The sequence below is a fragment of the Macaca nemestrina genome, chromosome 4, assembly GCF_043159975.1.
Source record: "Macaca nemestrina isolate mMacNem1 chromosome 4, mMacNem.hap1, whole genome shotgun sequence".
Lineage (NCBI taxonomy): Eukaryota > Metazoa > Chordata > Mammalia > Primates > Cercopithecidae > Macaca > Macaca nemestrina.
In genome coordinates this window covers 100,102,717-100,124,065 of record NC_092128.1, presented here as the reverse complement: position 1 = coordinate 100,124,065, position 21,349 = coordinate 100,102,717, and the positions used below count along the sequence as shown (strand labels likewise).

The window sequence follows — 21,349 nt, the reverse complement described above, 5'->3', positions numbered from 1 at the left end:
GAGAATTCTCTGTATTTGGAATAAATACAGCTTCCTAAAGTTATTTCTCTCTTCTTCACATATATGACCATTTTAAAAGGTAATATATTGTGATTAATAAAAATACAAACGTATTTTAAAAACAGTGTTGAATTTACAACAGCTCTTTATCAACTATGTCATTTTTTTCAATCAGTGGATTAAAAGAAAGCAGTAAGAAGTAGTTTCTGAAGACCTCTGTACTTCTCTACCCATTTCGCCATGGACTGGTAACAAATGGCTCTCCAACAGGCAGTTGTCTGTGCACCACGCTTCATCACAGTATCCATCCAGGGTCCTAATGCCATTAGAAGCTGACAATTCGCACGGAACTTGACCTGCCTTGATATCATTTATGTATTGAGTTGCTCTTTTCTGAGCATGTTCCATGTTCTGAGCACTGTTCTCAGCATCATAATAGACAAAAATCTCTTCCAACCCCAGTCCAGTAACTTGTGTTATTTACCATCCGTTCTTACTCGTGTGGATCAAGCAAAAGTTAAGGTGCTGGTGGTGGGGGTACGTTGCTGCTTCTCTCTCTTTCTTATTTATTATGGTATAAGAAGTAATGAGGCCGGGTGGCTTACGCCTGTAATCCCAGCACTTTGGGAGGCTGAGGTGGGTAGATCACGAGGTCAGGAGTTCAACGCCAGTCTGGTTAAGATGGTGAAACCCTATCTCTACTAAAAATAAAAAAAATTAGCTGGGCATGGTGGTGTGCACCTGTAATCCCAGCTACTCAAGAGGCTGAGGCAGAGAATTGCTTGAACCCAGGAGGCAGAGGTTGCAGTGAGCCGGGATTTCACTCCAACCTGGCGACAGGGTGAGACTCCGTCTCAAAAAAAAAAAAAAAGTAATGAAGTAATGTACCTACCATTCATCTGATGAATACATCTGTATCAGTTTTCTGTGGCTGCTGTAACAAATTACTACAAGTTTGATGGCTTAAAACAAGGCAAACTGGCTGGGCGCAGTGGCTCATGCCTGTAATCCCAGCACTTTGGGAGGCTGAGGCGGGTGGATCACGAGGTCAGGAGATCGAGACCATCCTGGCTAACATGGTGAAACCCCATCTCTACTAAAAATACAAAAAATTAGCCAGGTACGGTGGCGGGTGCCTGTAGTCCCAGCTACTCGGAAGGCTGAGGCAGGAGAATGGCGTGAACCCGGGAGGCAGAGCTTACAGTGAGCCGAGATCATTCCACTGCACTCCAACCTGGGCAAAAGAGCGAGACTCTGTCTCAAAAAAAAAAACCAAAAAAACAAAAAACAAACAAACAAAAAAACCAAGGCAAACTTATTCTCGTACAGTCTGGAGGCCAGAGGTCTGAAATGAGTTTCTTTGGGCTGCAGTCGAGGGCTGTGCTCCCTTTGGAGCTAGGAGAGAATCTGTTCCAGGCCTCCTCCAGCTTCTGTGGGCTTCTTGCATGCCCGGTCTCATGGCTGCACCACCCCAGGATCTTCAAATCCTTCTCTGCTCCATCTCCCCCGGACTTCTCCTCTGTGTCTGTCTGTGAAATCTCCTGCTGCCTCTCCCTTAAAAAGAGACTGGTGCTGGTATTTACAGTCCACACAGATAATCCAAGATTCTTCATCTCAAGATTCTTAATGTAATCACATCTGCATAAACCTTTTTGCCAAGGTAAGGTCACGGTTACTGGCTCCGGGGATTACGATCTGATATCTTTGGAGGCCATTATTCTGCCTACCACAAAATGCTTAAAAACACACTCATTCTCACTACCTTCCTTTAGTGTTAATTTGAGCTTCTTCTGCTTGGATTACTTGATGCTTAGTGAGGAGACTGATGATTCATGCTCACATGCAAACAAAAGTGTGCACTGCAAACAGAAGAAACTAACCTTTCTGTTTGCCTTCAAGAGATTCTTCAACTGATGTGAAATACACACCCTGAATTACTTAAACCTCTACCACATTCCCTAGGGAAGATCCTGGAAGCCACTTCATGGAACTCAGAGTGAAAGACTAACCACAAATTGAGCTTGGCCTGTGATCGTTTTCTCTGGAAATAGAGAAAAGGAAGTGATATAAACATTCTCCAAGACTGGTTTGCTTTAGAACAGAGTAAACACCAAGTTACCATCCAGCTCAGTTTGTCTTTGCTCTTTGGGCTCGGCCTTGGCCTAAATTATTTCACATGCCATGAATATCTGTATCCCTGCCTTCTGTAGCAGGGCCTTTACCTGAGCCCAGTGTCTGTTCATCAATGGCCAACCACTATAATGTCGATCACAGCCCACATCTATTTGAGTTTACTATAAGCCAGGCACTGTGCTCAACATAATACAGAACTCCATAAATGATTCTGAATGAATGTAGATAATCTTACTCATTTCCTAGCTCGAGAATCAGCCTCTGTAAAGTACCAACAGTAAATACTTTAGGATTTGTAGCCCATATAATCTCTGTCCTGTCTGGACCACTCAACTCTGCCATTGTAGTACAAACCTTCCCATATTTTATACTTCAACGAATGGACGTGGCTGTGTTCCAATAATACTTTATTTACAAAATAATGCCTATTTACCCCTGTTCTGGGCCTGCAGGACAGATTCTGACTTATTAGTCTCCTACCATAAGAATTTGAATGATTTCTATTGATTTAAGGACAACTTCAGATTTGCTTTCCATTATTACCTCTTCAAACCAGGTTTCCTGACACATAGATTTTTTTTTTTCAGACACTCACCTTAATTCCAACACACCTTAATTATTTAGAGCCTCCTGTTTTTCCTGCAATTCTCAAGTTGTTCTGCTTTTTCCCTTGTGTGAAATAATAAGGAAACACTTCACTCTGGGTTTATTCTGCTAAGCTTAACTTGCTGGCAAAAAACTTAACACTGCAAAGTTGTCAAGTCTCCCTTGTAGTATGAAGCTCCTATGGCTGAATTTGAGCAGTCATGTCCACGAGCTGGCTTGGTAACTTGTGTATCAGAAATGCTGGGTTTGATAAGGGGTGAGGTAGCACCATTTTTTACAGTGCATTCAATTCCGCACACCTTTAGTATGGACCATGCCCTATACTGGATGCCAGGACTGGTTTCTGTCCTCAAGGAGTTTACAGTCAGGTTGGGGATAACAGAAGCTAACAATTATAATACAGAGCAATAACTGCTAAGGTGGGGGAGATACAGTGTGCTCTGGGGCACAAAGCCTTCCCCGACTCCCCAAAACAAGTGATGACTCCTCTGAGACCTTAAGGATGAGAAGGAAATAGCCAAACAGTGAGAAAAAGCCCAGGAGAATATTTCAGGCAAAGGGAATAGAACTTGCAAAGACTTGGAGGTGAGTTACAGGGTGATCTATTACAGAAATGAAAGTTCATTATGGCTAGAAAGAAGGAGGTAAGGGAAGTGGGTAGTGATCTACGAGGCGGGATCTTACAGGATGTATTAGGGAGACTGGGTCACATCTAAAAGCTTGGGGTGGGGTAGCTGGTGAAGAATGACTTTAAGCAGAGAAGTGACATGCTGGGACGTATAAATCCTAAAGTAAAAACTGAAGAAAGAACTAGGAGAAAGCTGCCGTGTGCTTCTTTAAGTAGAGTTTAGAAGTCTACAGATGACTAGGTCAAGATCATTTCCAACAACTAAGAAATCAATGGACCCACTTTGAGCATGAGGTTGTGAAGTTCTGGGAATATCAGAAGCTATAATGTTCGAAATAAACCCAGAAAGTTTCAAAAATAAGGAAAGAGGTATCAAAATCCCGTTCTTTAATAAAATAAGGTATTGTGTACCTATAAGTGAAAAGACTAGATACAGAAAACGCAGAACTTGGAAATTAACATTGTACATCAGAGGGCCATATCCCTGAAATATAAAGCTGCTTAGTCAGAATAAAGGTCATTAACCACTAGCTCATGTAAATGGGGGAGGTTTCTGCAGTTTCCTGCTTCCAGTGATTTGCAAAAAAAAAAACTTGCCAAATCGAATTGCCAAGCTTTTAAAAATACGGATGCTTGGGACTCATCCCAGACTATCTAAACCAGAACCTCTGAAGATGGAAATTTCTTTTTTTTTGCAAAGTTCTCCCAGTAATTCTAATATGCACCCAGGGCTGTTATTGTTTGTTAATAGATCAGTTTTATTGGGGCTATGACCGACCTACAATAAATAGCACATATATTAAGTGTACAACTTGAAATGTTTTCACTTGTCACTCATATCACGTATCATGTATCTATATACCTGGAAAACTACTACCACATTCAAGAAAATTAACATGTCCCTCTCCCCAAAAACTGTCCTTGCGCTGCTTTGAAACCCCTCCCTCCTACCACTGGTTTTGAGCTACGTGATTATGATGTGCTGGGTGTAGATTTTAGTGCCTGGGGCTTGCTAAGATTCTTGGATCTCTGGGTTTACAGTTTTCATCAAATTTAGAAAATTTCAGGCCATTATTTCTTCATGTATTTTTTGTGTCCTCCCTTTCTCTCTCATCTGTCTGGGGACTCCAGTGAGACATATATCAGACTGTTTGAAGTTGTCCCACAGTTCACTGATGGTGTTTTTGTGTTTTAAAAACTTCCTGGATGGTTTCTATTTCTGTCTTTAATTTCTCTAACGTTTTCTTCTGCAATTTCTAGTCTGCTATGAGTCACATGCAGTGTACTTTACATCTCAGGCATTAGACTTTTCATTTCTAAAGGTTTGATTTGGATCTTTTTTTATATGGTCCATGTCTCAACATAACGTTTTGACCATAAGCAATCCAGTCATAATGCCCATTTAAAGCACCCTTGTCTGCTCGTTGTAGCATCTCTGTTAGTTCTGCATTGACTAGTCTCCTCACGGATGATGTTTTTTGGCCTCTTCCCCCATCTGTAATCTTTCATTGGTTGACTGACATTCTGAATTTTACCTTGCCAGGGGCTGGGTATGTTTGTATTCCTATAAATGTTCTTCAACTTTGCTTTTGGATGCAGCTCAAGTTACTTGGAAACAGTTTGACTCTTTTGTATCTTGCTTTTGTGATTTGCCGGGCAGATCTGGAGCTGGGCTCAGATAGGGCTAAGTGTGGCCCACTCCTGAGATGGAGGCATCCTGAGTACTCTCCCAAGGCCCCATGAATGATAAGAGATTCCAGTCCAGCTGGTGGAGAAAGCCACTATTTCTGACCCAGTGTGATTAGAGGAAATGTCAACACTATTTCCTCTAATCCTTTGTGTGGAATCTTTTCCCAGCCTCGCTAGTTTTCTTACATGCACGCACTAATACAGCTGAATTTGCTGCACTGATATCTGCTGAATGCTCCAGGCAGACCTGTAACAGTAACCCAGTTCTCCATTTCTCTCTTTGGGCAGCTCTCTTATCTTGGTCATGTGAACGCTAGCTGCTGGACTCACAGCAACTCAGAAAGTCCCCTGGGCCCTGCCTGAGTTCTCCCTCCCTGCATCTGCCTGGACATTCTCTCAGGGCAGTCAGCTGGGCAATCGTAGAGCCAACCTCATTTGTTTCAGACTCTCAGGGATCACTATTGTGTTGTCTGATGTCCAGTTTCTTAAACACTTTTGAGATATGGATACCTACAGGGATCTAAGGTATATAGTAGGGACCAAAGGCAGGGCAGTCTTAGGTCCCTACTGCTCTATCTAGGCAGGAATTAGTATAAAAAGGTGATTCTTTTTTGCTGTTCTTTTTTTTTTTTAATTTTATTTCAATAGTTTTCTGGAGAACAGCTGGTGTTTAGTTACATGGATAAATACTTTGGTGGTGATTTCTGAGATTTTGGTGCACCCATAACCCAAGCAGTGTACACTGGACCCAATGTGTAGTCTTTTATCAACCCTTGGGTGTACACTGAAATCACCTTGGCAGTGGTAAACACTACTATTGTTTCTGTTCCCTACCCAGAGTTTTCGATGTAACTGGTCTGGGGTATAGCCTTCGCATCAGGGTTTTTAGAAGCTCCCAGATGAGGCTCATGTGCCTCTAAGGCTGAAAACCATTGAGCTAGATGGTCTCCTTTCAAGAGAGCTGCACGTGTAGCCACTCCCAGCTCTAGAGTAAGGCAAGAATCTTGGGGGTCCTTGCAAACTTGGAATTCTGTAATTGGAGACCTAAATGTCTTTGCCTTTGGTACTACCATGATGACTAAACTGAATCTGATCTCACCCATTTGATGATCGATTTATTTAATTTGTTAGAAAATGCTATAGAATTTCATCAAATTTACTCTAGCTCCTTAGGACTGAATAAATATTTACTGTTTGGTAACAAGAAACAAAAAAACAGCAACCCCCAACAAAAAGCAAACCTGGGTTGACTATAGCAGAGATTACAAATGGCAGCAAAAACAATAATGGGTTAAACATCTAACTTAAAAAAAAAAAGTCCTTTTGCAGACCGGTTTTACCGACCTCTCTCACAACAGTACAGGATTTATTATGCTAATCATTTACTGCTTAATTGGTTACAGCTAATTAAGATTACCATTATGCTTTAAGGACATAATACAGAGCTAGATTTTGCATAACTTATGCAAATGATGGTAATAAAAAAATCTACATGTACCAACACATTTTTGGTGGCCAGATGAATTCATTTCATGATTTCCCAGAGTCTGGCAATGAAAATGTATTAACTGAGTTCAGAGCCTCCCTCCGTTAACAGAAGACATGAGTCTGGGATGACATAGGCCTGTTTGGGGCATTTGTTCCCTTAAGTCTGGCTAGGAGGTAGGGGTTCTCAATGTTCCCAATGAGAATCTACCTGGGACTCTTACTTATTCTGTGGGTCTGGGCTCCACACTAGTCTACTTGCATGTACTGGTGGGATTTCTCCAGAATCAACACTAACTTTCTGCTCCATAAGAAAGCGTGGAGAATAACCAAACATACCAGCTGAGAACAACAGACTAAAATGGGAGACAGTTTTGGGTAGCCTATGTCTCTATCTCTTCATTCTGCTCAGATCTCTATCTAGGCTTCGGATCCAGAATAAACCTCTCTTCTCTTCTATTCAAGATTCTTCCCCTTCCTCATAATCCTCCCAAACTGTCGTCAGAGGTATCCAAACCATTGAATGCCTGCTAGAAACTAACAACCCCCGAAATGGACAAGGCAGATCTGGTGCCACATATCCTATCTGGTCCAAGGTTGAGGGTTGGCAAACTGTCCAAGAGTAGTGTGGTATGTTGTCTGCATAGATGGCTACTAAAAATTCCTCCCATCTCTGGATATGCAAGCCACTCCTCCCATTGAGAGGTGGAATCTAGTTCCTTTGCCTTTGAATCTGGACCAGTCCTGTGATTCGCATTAGCCAAAAAGATATGGCAGAAAAGATGCTATAAAACTTCAGAGCTTAGGTCTGCAGAGGCCTTGAGCCACTTTGTAGAGAAGCTGAACTGCTGCTGGAAAGAGAAGTCACATGGAGAGTGAGAATGAGGCACTGAGGATGAGAGACTCTGAAGGGAGGCAGGCCCAGCCAGCCTCCAGCCATTCCAGCTACAATAGCTCAGATGCCAAGTAGGTGAGTGAGGTCACTGATGATTTCTCCGGCCCAGCTGAAATGCCCCAGACAAAACCATGTGAAACAGAGATGAGCCATCTCTGAAAGCCCTGGCCAACATGCAGAATCATCAGTAAATGCTTCTTGATGTTTAAAGTCACTACATTTTGGGGTAATTTGTTATGCAGCCATAGATAACTGAAATGAGTGGGAAATATCATTTACCAGTGTTAGTTACAAAGGGTTAAACAGAATTTATTCTGAAATATAAAAAAGGTATGCATATATAGACTTCAAATATTTACATTGTTAATCCATTTATTTGTTCGTTACAGGGACTCAAGTTTCAAAGACTGTATTACTTTTTCCATCGGCATAAATAAAATGTATAATGGTGATTTCTTTCACAATTCTAAACTACTGGAAGCTTGGAAAGTTGTTCTATAAGCAAAGACTATGGGTAAGTATCTCAGATAAAGCAAAACTTGGAGAAGCCTTATGTGGGAACCATAATATAATGGTAGACACTTTCTCAAGTATTTCCTGCCTTTTCCTGAACTCTTGTTCTAACAAGTTCTTGTCCAGTTCTTATTAGGTTTGACCATATGACCTGCTTTGGGCAATAAAATGTGAGTGGAGGGGACATTAGCCAGTACTGAGTGCGAGCAGGGAGAGCCTTTGTCTCACACCCCTGCCATCTCTCTCACCCTCTCCTCTTTCCTGAGGCCAGCACGTCTCAGATAAGGGCTGCTCCTTCGGCCTAGGTCCTGCAATGATGATAACACAAAAAAGAGATGCAGCCGGGCCGGGCGCGGTGGCTCAAGCCTGTAATCCCAGCACTTTGGGAGGCCGAGACGGGCGGATCACGAGGTCAGGAGATCGAGACCATCCTGGCTAACACCGTGAAACCCCGTCTCTACTAAAAATACAAAAAACTAGCCGGGCGAGGTGGTGGGCGCCTGTAGTCCCAGCTACTCCGGAGGCTGAGGCAGGAGAATGGCGTAAACCCGGGAGGCGGAGCTTGCAGTGAGCTGAGATCCGGCCACTGCACTCCAGCCCGGGCTACAGAGCAAGACTCCGTCTCAAAAAAAAAAAAAAAAAAAAAAAGAGATGCAGCCAACCCATGAAAAACATGTGATATAAATCTTTATTATCATGTAAGGCACTGAGACGTTGAGGTTGTCTGTAAACAGAGAAAGTAGAACCTATGATGATAGATGTGTGTGCGTGTGTATATATACACACCTACACATATATAGTCATGTATTGCTTAATGACAGAGATACGTTCTGAGAAATGTATCATTAGGTGATTGTCATTGTGCGAACATCATCAGATGTACTTACACAAACCTAGTGTACTTACATGAACCTAGATGGCAGAGTCTACTATGTACCTAGGCTATGCTGTCATATATGTGGTCGGTTGTTGACCAACTTCAGTACTTCTCAACTTATACATCCAAATGGGCAAGATGACCTCTGCTCTCATTCAGTTCTATTTCAGTTAGAAATTCAATGAAATTGAAAGCGATGGGGATTAAGTGGAGAGAATCATAAGAAATGGAATAAATAAGGAAAAACCTAGGCAGCTTTCAGGTCCTAATTGCTAAAAAAAAAAAAATGGCTGTTTTAAAACGACCTCGTACGTATGCAGTATCAGTGACAATACTGTTTACTTCAGCAGTAGTTAGGAGAATGGGTGTGGATACATGCCCAGTATAAATTGACATGAGAACACAGACACAATATATGCATATGACACTCTTGCATATGGGAAAATGAAATGGTTTAGTGACAGAAATCCACTATGTCAGGCTGTGTGCACACTGAAACCTGGCTGTGGGTGGTGGGAATTAGAAGTATATACTCTGAACCCTCAGAGTGGGATGGTTCAGTTATCAACAGACGATTCTGTTGTTATTTATACAGTCTGGAACTGAAAGAGCCCTTCAAATAACACTAAGCAGAGATAGCAACAACAAATAGAGCCAATCCACCTTTGAAAAAAAGCCCTGGTGTCCATACAGATCAGGTTGAGCTCAATCAACCCTGCACAGAGCAGTCTAATCCTATTTGCTTGGCACGTGTCTACCCTTCCTCCCATATACACCACTATAGCTTTTAGGCCACTGTAACCTGAGATGCACCCATCTGAGTCATAAGAATCTGACTTGATGAGGAGTTACAACTAATACCTTCCTGTTGCTTCTGAGTCATTTCTTTCCTTTCTTTCCAGATTTTTAAATTTGAGATGAAATTCCCATAACATCAAATGAACCATTTTAAAGTATACAATTCAAGGTTCATCCATGTTGTAGCATGTATCAGAATTTCATTCCTTTTTATAACCAAACAATATTCAATTGTATGTATATACCACTGTTTGTTTATCCAAGCATGTGTTGATGGACATTTGGCAGGTTTCTATCTTTTGGCTACCATGGCTTGTTCTGTTATGAACATTTGTATACAAGTGTTGTTTCAGTACCTGTCTTACTTACATCGAGATGTGGAATTTATGAGTTACATGGTAATTCTACTTTTAACTTTTTAAGGAACTGCTAGACTGTTTTCCACAGAGGCTGTACCAATTTACACTTCCACCAGCAATGTATGAAGGTTCTGATTTCTCCACATCCTCACCAATACTTGTTATTTTCCTTTTTAAAAAAAAAATTATAGCCATCCTAGGGTGTGTGAGGTAATATCAATGCAGTTTTGATTGCATTTCCCTAATGACTAATAACGTTGGACATGTTTTCATGTGCTTGTTGGCCATTTGTATATTTTCTTTGGAAAAATATCGATTGAAGTTTCTTGCCTATTTTTTCATTAGATTGTCTCTTGGTTGTTGAATTGTAAGAGCCTTATCAGATATATGACTTTCAAGTATCTTATTCCATTCTGTAGGTTCTCTGTTCACTTTCTGACAATATCCTTTGATGTACAAAAGTTTTGATTTTGATCAGATTCAATTTTCTATGTTTCTTTCTTGCTCATGCTTTTGGCATCATATTTAAGAATTCATTGCACATCCAAGGTGATGAAGACTTGCCATTTGTTTTCTTCAAAGAAATGTTTTCTTTTAAGGTCTTAACTCTAATATTAGGTTGTTGATCCATTTTGAGTTAGTTCATGTAGATGGTGTGAGGTAGCCCAAATCAATTCTTTGGTTTGAGGATCTCCAGTTGTCCCAGCACTATGTAATTGAGAGATTATTCATTCTTTCTCCCATTGAATGCTCTTGGCATACTTGTCAAAAATCAACTGGACATGGATCTCAACAAAAAAATCAAACTTATTTCTTATATTTAACTGAGGCTTTGTATCCTTTGAGTATCACTTCCCCATGCTAAGAGAGTAAATCTCAAATGTTCTCATCACAGAAAATATCAAATATTAGGTGATGGATAGGTTAATTAGCTTGATCTAATCATTTCACATTGTATTAAAAAATCATAACATCACTTTGTACCTCATAAATATATACAACTATAATTTGTCAATAAATAATAAAAAACAAAAAAATAAGTTCTAGTATCTTTCAAGTCAAAAAATGGAGAAATATAAAATAAAAACTTCTACCAAAAAATCAATTGGCCATAGAGGTATGGGTTTTTTCTTGATTTTGATGACGGGTTTGGATATCACACACCTTGAAAGCAGATTAGCAGTCCTTTGCACTGCATTTTCTCAAACTCCTTTTCCTCTCTGTGCATTTTTTTTTTTTTTGAGACAGAGTCTCACTGTGTTATCCAGTCTGGAGTGCAGTGGCATGATCTCAGCTCACAGCAACTTCTGCCTCCTGGGTTCAAGAGATTCTCCTGCCTCCTGAGTAGCTGGGATTACAGGCATGTGCCACCATGCCTGGCTAATTTTTGTATTTTTAGTTGAGATGGGGTTTCGCCATGTTGGTCAGGCTGGTCTCGAACCCCTGATCTCAGGTGATCCACCTGCCTCGGCCTCCCAAAGTGCTAAGATTACAGCTGTGAGCTACCATGCCCAGCCTCTGTGCACTCTTTAATTGTTGTTGTGTAGTGACGACAAGCAGTGTGCATTCAAGCCCTCTAATCTATATTATTTTCATTGATTACTGTTACTTTTACTTTTGCCATTGGCTAAAGACTGAATTGCACAAACATTTTGTATCCTATAAATGTTATGTTTGTGAGGTTGTCTTAGGTATACACTACATTTTAGCCACAAAAGAGCATATTTAATGCAGATAAACTACCATCCTATAATCAGTGAAGGGGATGAACCTGGCTAGATTTTGTTGTTTTTCAGAATTTGGAGTTGTGTCCAATGTGTACATAAATTTTTATTTCTAAACATACTGTACTAGGAGTCTTGTTTCTTTAAAAGATAGTTCTGACAGAATGATTTCTTGTCACTAGTATGTGGTTTACAGTCAGACTTCAAGCCTGGTCCAAGTCCCAGCTCCTTCTCTTACTAGGTGGAACTTGAACCAGTTAATTAACCTCCACAAGCCTCAGTTTGCCTGTCTGTAAAATGGAGACAATAACAACACCCTCCACAGAGTTGTGAGAACCTAATGAGATAATGTGCACGGAAATACTTTATAAGGTGCTAGACAAATGTGAGTTACTGTTAGTGTGGCTTTAATTCAACATCCGCAGTGGTTGTTTTACATTATACTTAAGTCATTTATTCAATCAAGAAATATTTCTGATTATGTCCCAAGAACCATTCCGGACCATAGGCCCAAAGCTGTGAATAAGGGACACAGGAACCTCACTCATCTACTGAGCAGAAGCAGGACATAAACCAGCAAGCAAATCACTGAGGATGATGATGTCAGACAGCAGAGAGTCATATGGGGGATGTGGATGAAGAGGGCCTGGGTGAGGATGGTCAGCTGAGGAAGACCTTCTTAGAGGGGCGACACTGGAGCCAACACCTGAAGGACAAGAAAAAGCAAGAATGGAAAGATCTCGGGGGGAAGAAGACCCCGGGTAGAGAACACCAGACATGCAAAATCATTCTAAGGCGAGAATGAACATGGCAGAGTAAGGAGCAGGAAGAAGCCAGTTAAATTCATTTCAACAATTTTACTGAATGGCTGTTATATACCAGGCAAAGTTCCATCCTAAGTACCCAGAAGACTAGGCTGAAAAAGATTAAGTCCCTGTCACTACATGTCCAGTTTGGCTTGTGGTTTTTCTATTCCAATGGCACTCACATATGTGTAAATATTCATGATGACAACATCATGACACAAGACTGTTTAGTTTCTATACAACTAGGGAAGTCTCCTTTTTGTCCACTGAAAACCAGCACAGGCAAAATCTCCTTAATTGGCCTGGTATGCAGCAGACTCTCAAGAAACAGTAGGTTTTGTAGAATGAATAATAGGTTAATGAGGCAAATGTCACATTCATTAGCCCTCTGATAGATATGAGGTAAATAGGCATCTCTAGTAATAGACCAGTCAGTGAATCAGTAAAACTAAGATAATAGGAAAACAGTATCTGTGCATCTCCAACATTTGAAGAGGAATTCAAAATAATATTGTGAATAGTTCTAAATAATCGTTTCCACAACGTACAACTGTCTGTTTCTAATATTACTCTCAACAAAGGTTGTTTAATCAGCCAGTAATGGCTATCTAAAACAGAATGTTCCAAAGGGAGATACAAAATATGAAGGGATATTTCCTGAAAACAAAATAAAACAGGACAAAAATCACATGATCTCATGGCATAAGAGCAGAGGAAAGAGGTTCCCCAAACACTGCAAAGTAGGTAAAGTTATATTGGCTATCCATCTTAATATGAGTACAAATGTGTAAAATAGGCAACTGAAATTTAATCTAAGGAAATAGTTGAACATTTGCAAAGATTTAGCTACAAGGATGTTCATTGCAGGGTTGTTTCTAATATGGAAAAAAAAAGAATGAACTTAAACATCTAACCATAGAGGTAGTTAAATTAGTTCCAGTGCATTCATCCAATGAATTGCTACGCAGCCATTAAAAATGATTTTGTTAAAGGTTATTTGGTGATTTTGTTAAAGGTTATATGTTCAGAACAAATTGCTTAAAAAAAAAAACCGCCTTTGAGTTGTCAAATAATAAGATTCTAGGGTTACTTGACGGTTAAGATTTAAGTAGAATGGCATGAATCTCTTGAATCTGCATAGTGTTTATTTCAATAGGTAAAAAATGTAAATGGTTCTCTAGCTACTTCTGGGCGTTGGGGGCTGGTGTGGGGTATGCCTCCTTGGGAACTGCTTCCTGCTTTGGCTAGCATTGCATGCTGCTCTGTGTCTTACCCCTTCATTGACTGTTCCTTTTCTGCCCACCAGTATCCATGACAGACATCACCATTATTCCCATATGTTCCACTCTCAAATCTACATGTGTTGCAGATTTTACTAGACTAAGAGATAAGGGTGAGGTGAGACCAGGAGGGACAGCTTCGTTAAAGCATCATCTAGCAATCCACTCAAAATTATATGTTAGACACCCGTGTTCTTAAAGCTCTTCAGCCATTTTCATTGACCTTGACTCCCCAACGAAGCTCTAGCCTCTTGCTCTGACCCCTCCGGGCTCCATGTATGTATATTTGTATATTTAACTTAAACATAAACGATATAATGCTTTTTATTTTATTCCTTTCTTTTTAAGACTAAGCTCGGAAGGTTTTTCTTTCTAAATAATCTATATAGGTATTTTTTCCCCCTAAGCAAAGAGTTATCTACCTAGGAGAGAAATTATGCTAAGCCTCTTAGCAGGAAGAAGCCGCTTTGGGATTCTTAAGGTTTTTGGCCTATTATGGTTTTAGATATCTTAAATGCTGGGAAGATATGCACCAGCATATGGCCTTGGAAATCTCTACTAGGTCAGGTACAGATGCTCAACAAATGTTTTCTTAAAACTTTATTGTCTAATTTGTGTACAATGAAGATGTAATATTTAAATGACTTTTGTAAGAATATGGCAATAAAATATAGAAAAATTTAAAATTTAAGGATACAACAAATATATATTTACACAGATGTAGACATCAGCAGGAAATAGTATCTCTGGTGGATTTCAGAAACCTTTATTATCATCTTTTTTGCGTATCTGTATCCTCTACTTATTATTCAGTGAGCATATTATATAACAGTAAGATCAAAGAGTACATTTTGTTATCATTATTATTAATTTTAATAAGAAGCAATAACCTGATATTAAAGTGTAGCTTAAAAAGAAGGTTAGGATTGATTGGAATATAAAAGTTTAAGACTCTGGGAATTCCATGAATGTGTGCTGTGAGCCCAATACTTAGGAACCTATTTCACTGGAAGTTATTTATTCAAATATCATCCCAATTAAGAGAGAATCAGAAGTATTAGAAATTTGTTGGTTTATATTCACATGATTGGTTAATAATTTAGGGGACAAATGGTGTGGTCTATAGTCTCTCTTTGGAGAATTCAAATACTTTTTTGGGGGTGTCACCAGGCACAATCCTTGCAAGTGCATGAGACCAAATGCCATTAAGAATCAGAAGGCACGGCTGCCTCTCTTTAGTCCAGGGTCAGGGTGCCCTTCACATAGCCATGCTGGGGACAACAGGGACTGTAATGAAACTCCAAGGTCAAAACTATACCTTAACAAAGCCTTGTTGAGCACCTATATGTTGGCAGCATTTTTCCCATCAATATTCAAGCATAATATTCAAATAATCAGTATTCAAGCATAAAGTCAATATTCAAACAAAATATTCAAATATAAGCATAGGTATATAAAAGCCAATTTACCTGCTTTTAAAAATGTGGATAGGTACTGGGGTCCTTGACATGCTGCCTAGTCTTAATGGTCAAAGTGTGGTCTCTGGACCAGCAGCCCAGCTGCTGGGAGCTGCTGAGAGATGCAGAATCTTGAACCCCAGCCCAGTCCTACCCAATAAGAATATGCCCTTTCAGGAGATTCCCAGGGCTGGAGGGAATGCAAAGGTTTGGGGTGTGCCTCTCTATTATTCTATGGTCTCCAACTTGAAGCATCACTCCAGGGCTTGCCATGCATGCTGCATGCTGCATTTGTGTTTACAGGGCAGATGTTGCATCTTTAGGGCAAGCAAAATCTAGTGAGAGAAGCCTGCTTCATTCCATACCTTAGTTAAAATTCTGGGCTGATTATATCCTAGAATCCAACTTTCACCCCTCCTCATGATCCAAAACATGAAAAAATAAAAAATAAAAAAAAAGAAGGCTCCTCCAACAGCACTCAGAGAGGCATGAATAATTTTTTTTCTCAGCTTAATGACTTATTTGGCTGCTGCTGGAAGTTTTATCCACTCCAGCTTGAAGAAAAGTGCTTTGTCTGAATTCTCAGACTGGTGGTTCTTAACCTATGGCCTGTATCAGAGTTAACCAGAGGGCTTATTAAAATGTAGTCATGTACTGCATAATGACTTTGGTCAATGACAGACCCCATATACCATGGTGGTCCCATAAGATTATGATATTATAATTTTAACTGTACCTTGTCTGTGTCTAGATATATTTGATACACAATACTCACTATTGTGTTACAGTTGCCCCCAGAATTCAGTACAGTACCATGCTGCAGAGGTTTGTAGCCTAGGAGCACTAGGCCATACCATAAAGCCAAGGTATGCAGTGGGCTCTACACCCAGTTTGTGTAAGTACATTCTATGGTGTTTGCACGATGACAAAATTGCCTGATGACACACTTCTCAGAATGTATCCCCGTTACTAAGCGACATGTGACTCCCACAGTATCTGACTCAGAAAGTCTGAGCTGGGACCCAAGCATTTGCATTTCTAACAGTTCCCAGGGGATGCAGAAGCTGTTGGTCTCTGGTCCAGAGCCCACGCTTTGGAAATCACTCTCCTCTCCTAAACCATTCACTTTTGGTTTCTCTCATTTGGCCCTTAAAAAATAATTGATGAACAGATGGATATGTTTACTGGCTTCTATTTTTCATTCTCTCACTATGATCTGGTTGGTTTTTGTTTGTTTTTGTTTTTTGAGACAGGGTCTCGCTCTGTTGCCCAGGCTGGAGTGCAGTGGTACAATCTTGGCTTACTGAAGCCTTGACTTTCCAGGCTTAAGCTATCCTCCTAACTCAGTTCCCGAGGAGCTGGAACTACAGGGGAATGCCATCATGCCTGGCTAATTTTTTGTATTTTTTGTAGAGATGGGGTTTTGCCATGTTGCCCAGGCTGGTCTCAAACTCCTGTCCTCAAGCAATCTGCCTGCCTTGGCCTTCCAAATTGCTAGGATTACAGGCATGAGCCACTGTGCCTGGCCTGTTAATATCTTTTACAAATACTGTACATGACAAGTTTCTGAGGGAAAGGACTATGTCTTTAGACCTGTGGTGACCTCCTCCAAAAGATATATTCAACCCCAGTACCCGTGACTATGGCCTTGTTTGGAAATAGGGTCTTGACAGATGTAATAAAGTTAAGATGAGGTCATACTGGATTAAGACAGGCCCTAATCCAATGACAGGATTCCTTATAGGGAAAGAGGAATTTGTACACAGAGACCCGCAAAGAAAATGCCATGTGACAATGGAGGCAGAGATCGAAATGAGGTAGTCAAGGACTGCTGGCAACCACCGGAAACTAGGAAGAGGCCAGAGAAGATCCTCCCCTAGAGCCTTCAGAGACAGCATGGCCCAGAAAATACCTTGACTTCTGACTTCCTGCCTCCAGAATTGAGAAGAAGAAAAAAAAAAAGTCTGTTGTTCTTTCTAGATCAGGCAACTCTACAACCAGGTTTGTCCACGACCCTTCTGGTTTATTCCTGTATATCTCATTTCACTCTAAAAAATCAGTATCCATTAAATAGTCACTGTAATATAAATAATCACTTATGGTCAAGACAAGGAAAATACACTGGTACTTCCTACCTCCGTGACCTTGGTTCTTGCCAACTCCCTTCAGCCCAGTACTTTCCAGTTGTACACATCTTTCAAATCCCATTTCACTCACAAGACTTTCCTTGACCCCAAATGGCCTTCTTGGGTTTCCAGACCTTATCACAATAGAACATAAAGCTACTATGACTTTGTATTCTATTTCTTTGTGTACACATCACTTTTTGCCAAAGTGTAACAAAAAAATATCTCCCCCCACAGCATGTAGCACTGTGCATTTTGCATTACAGGGACATGATAAGTGTTGGCTGACTTAAACACCGAATGAAAGAAATAGCCCTAAATAAAGCACTCCTGCCAGTAAGAGCTGATCCCTCTGATGGAAAAACTATATCCACGCAAGAAATCCTTTTGGTAACCATTTTCTGGAATGTCTTTTTATACACTAGGAGTTACAGAGCTGTCGCCAACAGAGGAATGCCGGAGCTACAGCCTCCCAGTTGTCAGCTCTAGTTCCACACAAACATTTTTCTTCTGGTTGCAGCAGACAAATTATAGCTCCAGAGAAAAACATAATTATATTCCAAAAGGCCAGGGACAGCTGCTGAAAATACCCTAACGATGAACAAAACAACAATGAGAGATAAACCAGGATTACCCGTGATGCATAGCTAGTCCAAAATAATCCAGGGATCATTATAAAATGATTTCACATCTGTTGTCCTCTGTTCTTCAGTCTAAAACTATGAAATACGGGTCTGCCAGGTACAGTTAAATCAATCACATTTTCCATATGTATTTACTAATGATGTTGATTCCTTCCAGCCCATAGCCACACTCCCATTGTATTTATAGTTTAGTAGGCAAGTACAATGTAGATTTCTGAGTTAGGATCTTTTAATTGGCCAACCTTGAAAAGCTCCATTTCTTTCTAGGTTACCCGGATCAGCAAACTTGGAGACAAATTATGGGGAGAGAGCAGTGGGTAGAGTTCATAGCTGACAGCAGGAAGAGAATAGCAAACAATACTAGACTAGACTAGAAAAGGTATTAGCCTTGGGCTATCCCTTGAGGGAACTTGGAGGCCTGAAGAATGCCAATAGTCTATTGGGACATCACCGTATTATAGCAAGACATATCATTCATGCTTCCTGGTGAGGAAGTTATGACTGAATGTTTCACCCTAGGAATAGCTATGGAATTTCACAGTGAGGCACACCATGGAAAGGCAGGGTATCAAAGGAACCACAGAAAACTGGTTCACGACTTAGACCCCATACTCATACTGGCAGTGAAAAAAAACAGGGAAGGTGGTTGAACACTAGGAAGGGATTCATAAGGAGATTCTTTTGATCAACTCAGCTGTGAGTCCCTAAACCCTAAATCCTGCAGAAATGGAGGGCACTTAACTGAAGTTGAGACCACCTGAGCCATCTTAGGGTGCGATCCCAAGGCTGTCAGCCTGCAGGATGAGATGAGAGGGCCCTATCTGGAAGGCAACAGCATTTCCACCTAACAGCATTTCTCAAAATCAGGACCATCTGGAAGGTTAAGGGACTTGAAAAAAGAGTTCTTTGTTGGAAAAGCAGGGGCTGATGGGAGGGTGGCCACTGTGCATTGCTAAGGTGGCCCTGTGGCCCTCCTCCCTGATTGCTCAATACAAGTGTTGAATGGTCTCAGTTCATGACCGTTGGCCTGGTGAAATCATGGCCACCCCTACCCCATTCACTCCCACTTTCACTGTCCGGTTTAGCAGACAGTTTAGAAGAAGCTATATCGCCACCTATGTATTTCTTCTGTTGCAAGAACTGCAGTCAGAGGGGTCTAGTGGAACAACCTAAGAACCCACAAATGTGCCCACCATGCCCAGTAAGTGTGAAGCCTTCTTAGGATGGTATCAGTCAAGGAAGAACTGTCCCTGATCTTTGCATCCCTACCCTATGGGCAGTGAGCTAAGGAACGAGGGTGAACGAAGTATGAGGGAAGAAGCTGATCTCATCCCTTGCCAGGCAGCCGGCACCCTCCCTAAGTTAGCTGTGGCTGAGGGAGGAGAGATTTAACTCTATAATCCAGTTTGGATTTTCTAGTATTATTCAGGACTAGGGATTCTGAATTGTCAAAATACGCCTGCGTTTTGAGATTGAAAGTGATGGTAGGGCCTTCTATTAGCTACAAGTGGCTAGAAAAGTCAGGGGGCATGACAGAGCATTTATCCGAGGAGCAGGGGCAAAACTCCCCTAAATGTAAGGATTTTAATTGGACAGTTGCACTTTGATCATATTCTATGAGTCGTGGGTGTTCCCTATACCAGGTATGCTTACTGGTTAGGCTTGGGGGCAGATTCTCTGCCCCCCAGCTACTCTCCCTTTCTTACTTGCCAGCAGGTCCCTGACTAGGCTTAGGCAGCAACATGCAAGGATCCCAGGAATTGACTAAGGACAGTCCAAGCCAATTATGGCTCCTTGTTCACTTTGTCCATGACTGGCCTACAGGAGGGCATGGGACAGAGCAGTGAGGGAAAGTCAGCTGGGAAGAGGCTTTCTCCTGTAAAGGGAGGGATGGAGAAGTCCCTTTTTTTTTTTTTTTTTTTGCTATCACCTTTCTTACCCTCTGCTTAGGACATTGTCACATGATGCCTCTGTTAAGTTAAGCTTGGCCTAAAGCTGCCTGCATACATATTTTAAGTTTGGCCTAAACGTGTCTCATCTCCACACACACTGAATGGTAATCTACTCTGATGCGTAAACAGACTTTTTGATGTGTAAACTACTCTTGTAGCTGAGCTTCAGCCAACCAAAGGTGGCCAGTTGTTTAAAGCAGGCTCAAAAAAGGCCACGGCCCAGCTGTAACCAGCCCCGCTATCACCAATCCAGCTGTTTCTGCACCTCACTTCCATTTTCTGGGCATCACTTTCTTTCTGTTGTCCATAAATGTTATCTGACCACGTGGCAGCTCCGAGTCACTCAGAACCTATTCTGGTTCTACGGGCTGCCTGATTCTAGAATCACTCATTGCTCAACTAAACTCCGTTAAATTTAATTTGTCCAAAGCTTTTAACACCTGTGATGGAACAGCAATCTTCCTGTGCACTTGTTGACCAAATCAAGGGGACAGGCCATGTAGTGGGGCTGGCAGAGGGGCAGTGAAAAGAGCCTGGGTCTATGACTAAACCATCAGCTCCAACACATCCTGAAACCACCATGTCTCTTGGCCTTTCTCTTTAGGAAACAACAAATGCCCCGCATGGTTTAAATCTTTTAGCTGGACTCTGTTATTCAACAAAGATTTGCTACCTTTAAACTCTAAGAAAATATTAAGCAATATATCCTATGCAAAGCGTGTTTCTTCTAAGTACAATAGAAATGACTTCCTAAAGGGGGGCATCCTAAAGTGGATTTACCTTTTCTCCTTGGAAGAGTGTGCTTATATTCTTCACAGAGGTCTTATACTGCCAATTAATTATAACACAAACAGCATATGAAAGCAAAGATATAGCTATGAAGCTTAAATAGTTATATGCTAATTACACAAGGGTTCCTATATATAATAAAGTCCATATATAGCACAAAAGTACCCCATATTGTTAGATACATTTCCAAATGTATATGTAATGTAAACATCTAAAATTAATCTAGTCACAACGAATATAAAAATCAAATTTCTACCTTACAATTCCGTCTAAGTCTGTACTAGGACCCACTCAAGTCCTGCTCTCAAAGCTTTAGTATAAAACTCAATCACGTTTTCCAGGGAACTGAACCTTGAACACATATTCCAGGGAACTGAACCTTGAAGTATGGGTGTGCGTATGTGTGTGTGTGTAACTCATGCTTTGTTCCAAAAAGTGTAAGATGGGCAACCTATGATGTTGCTTGTCAAAGGTCATCAATTTCTCAACTTATAAAGTAGATTGTATATAATTGGTATCAGATATCAAAATGAACCAAAAACAACACAAACAAAAGAGCCTCTAAATTTAGCTCCCGCCATCTCTTAC

At 40.8% G+C, this 21,349-nt stretch overlaps 1 protein-coding gene and 1 long non-coding RNA gene across 12 annotated transcripts in view; one reads left to right on the top strand and one right to left on the bottom strand.

The window, feature by feature from the left end:
- Window positions 1-21,349, bottom strand: part of LOC105475787 (chimerin 2) — a 314,261-nt gene that overhangs the window by 63,949 nt on the left and 228,963 nt on the right. The gene's annotated exons all lie outside the window — the stretch shown is intronic.
- On the top strand, window positions 453-21,306 carry LOC139362831 (uncharacterized). Its single transcript, XR_011622267.1, has 3 exons — window positions 453-537; window positions 7,826-7,950; window positions 16,995-21,306. It is a non-coding gene; the product is annotated as an uncharacterized lncRNA (long non-coding RNA).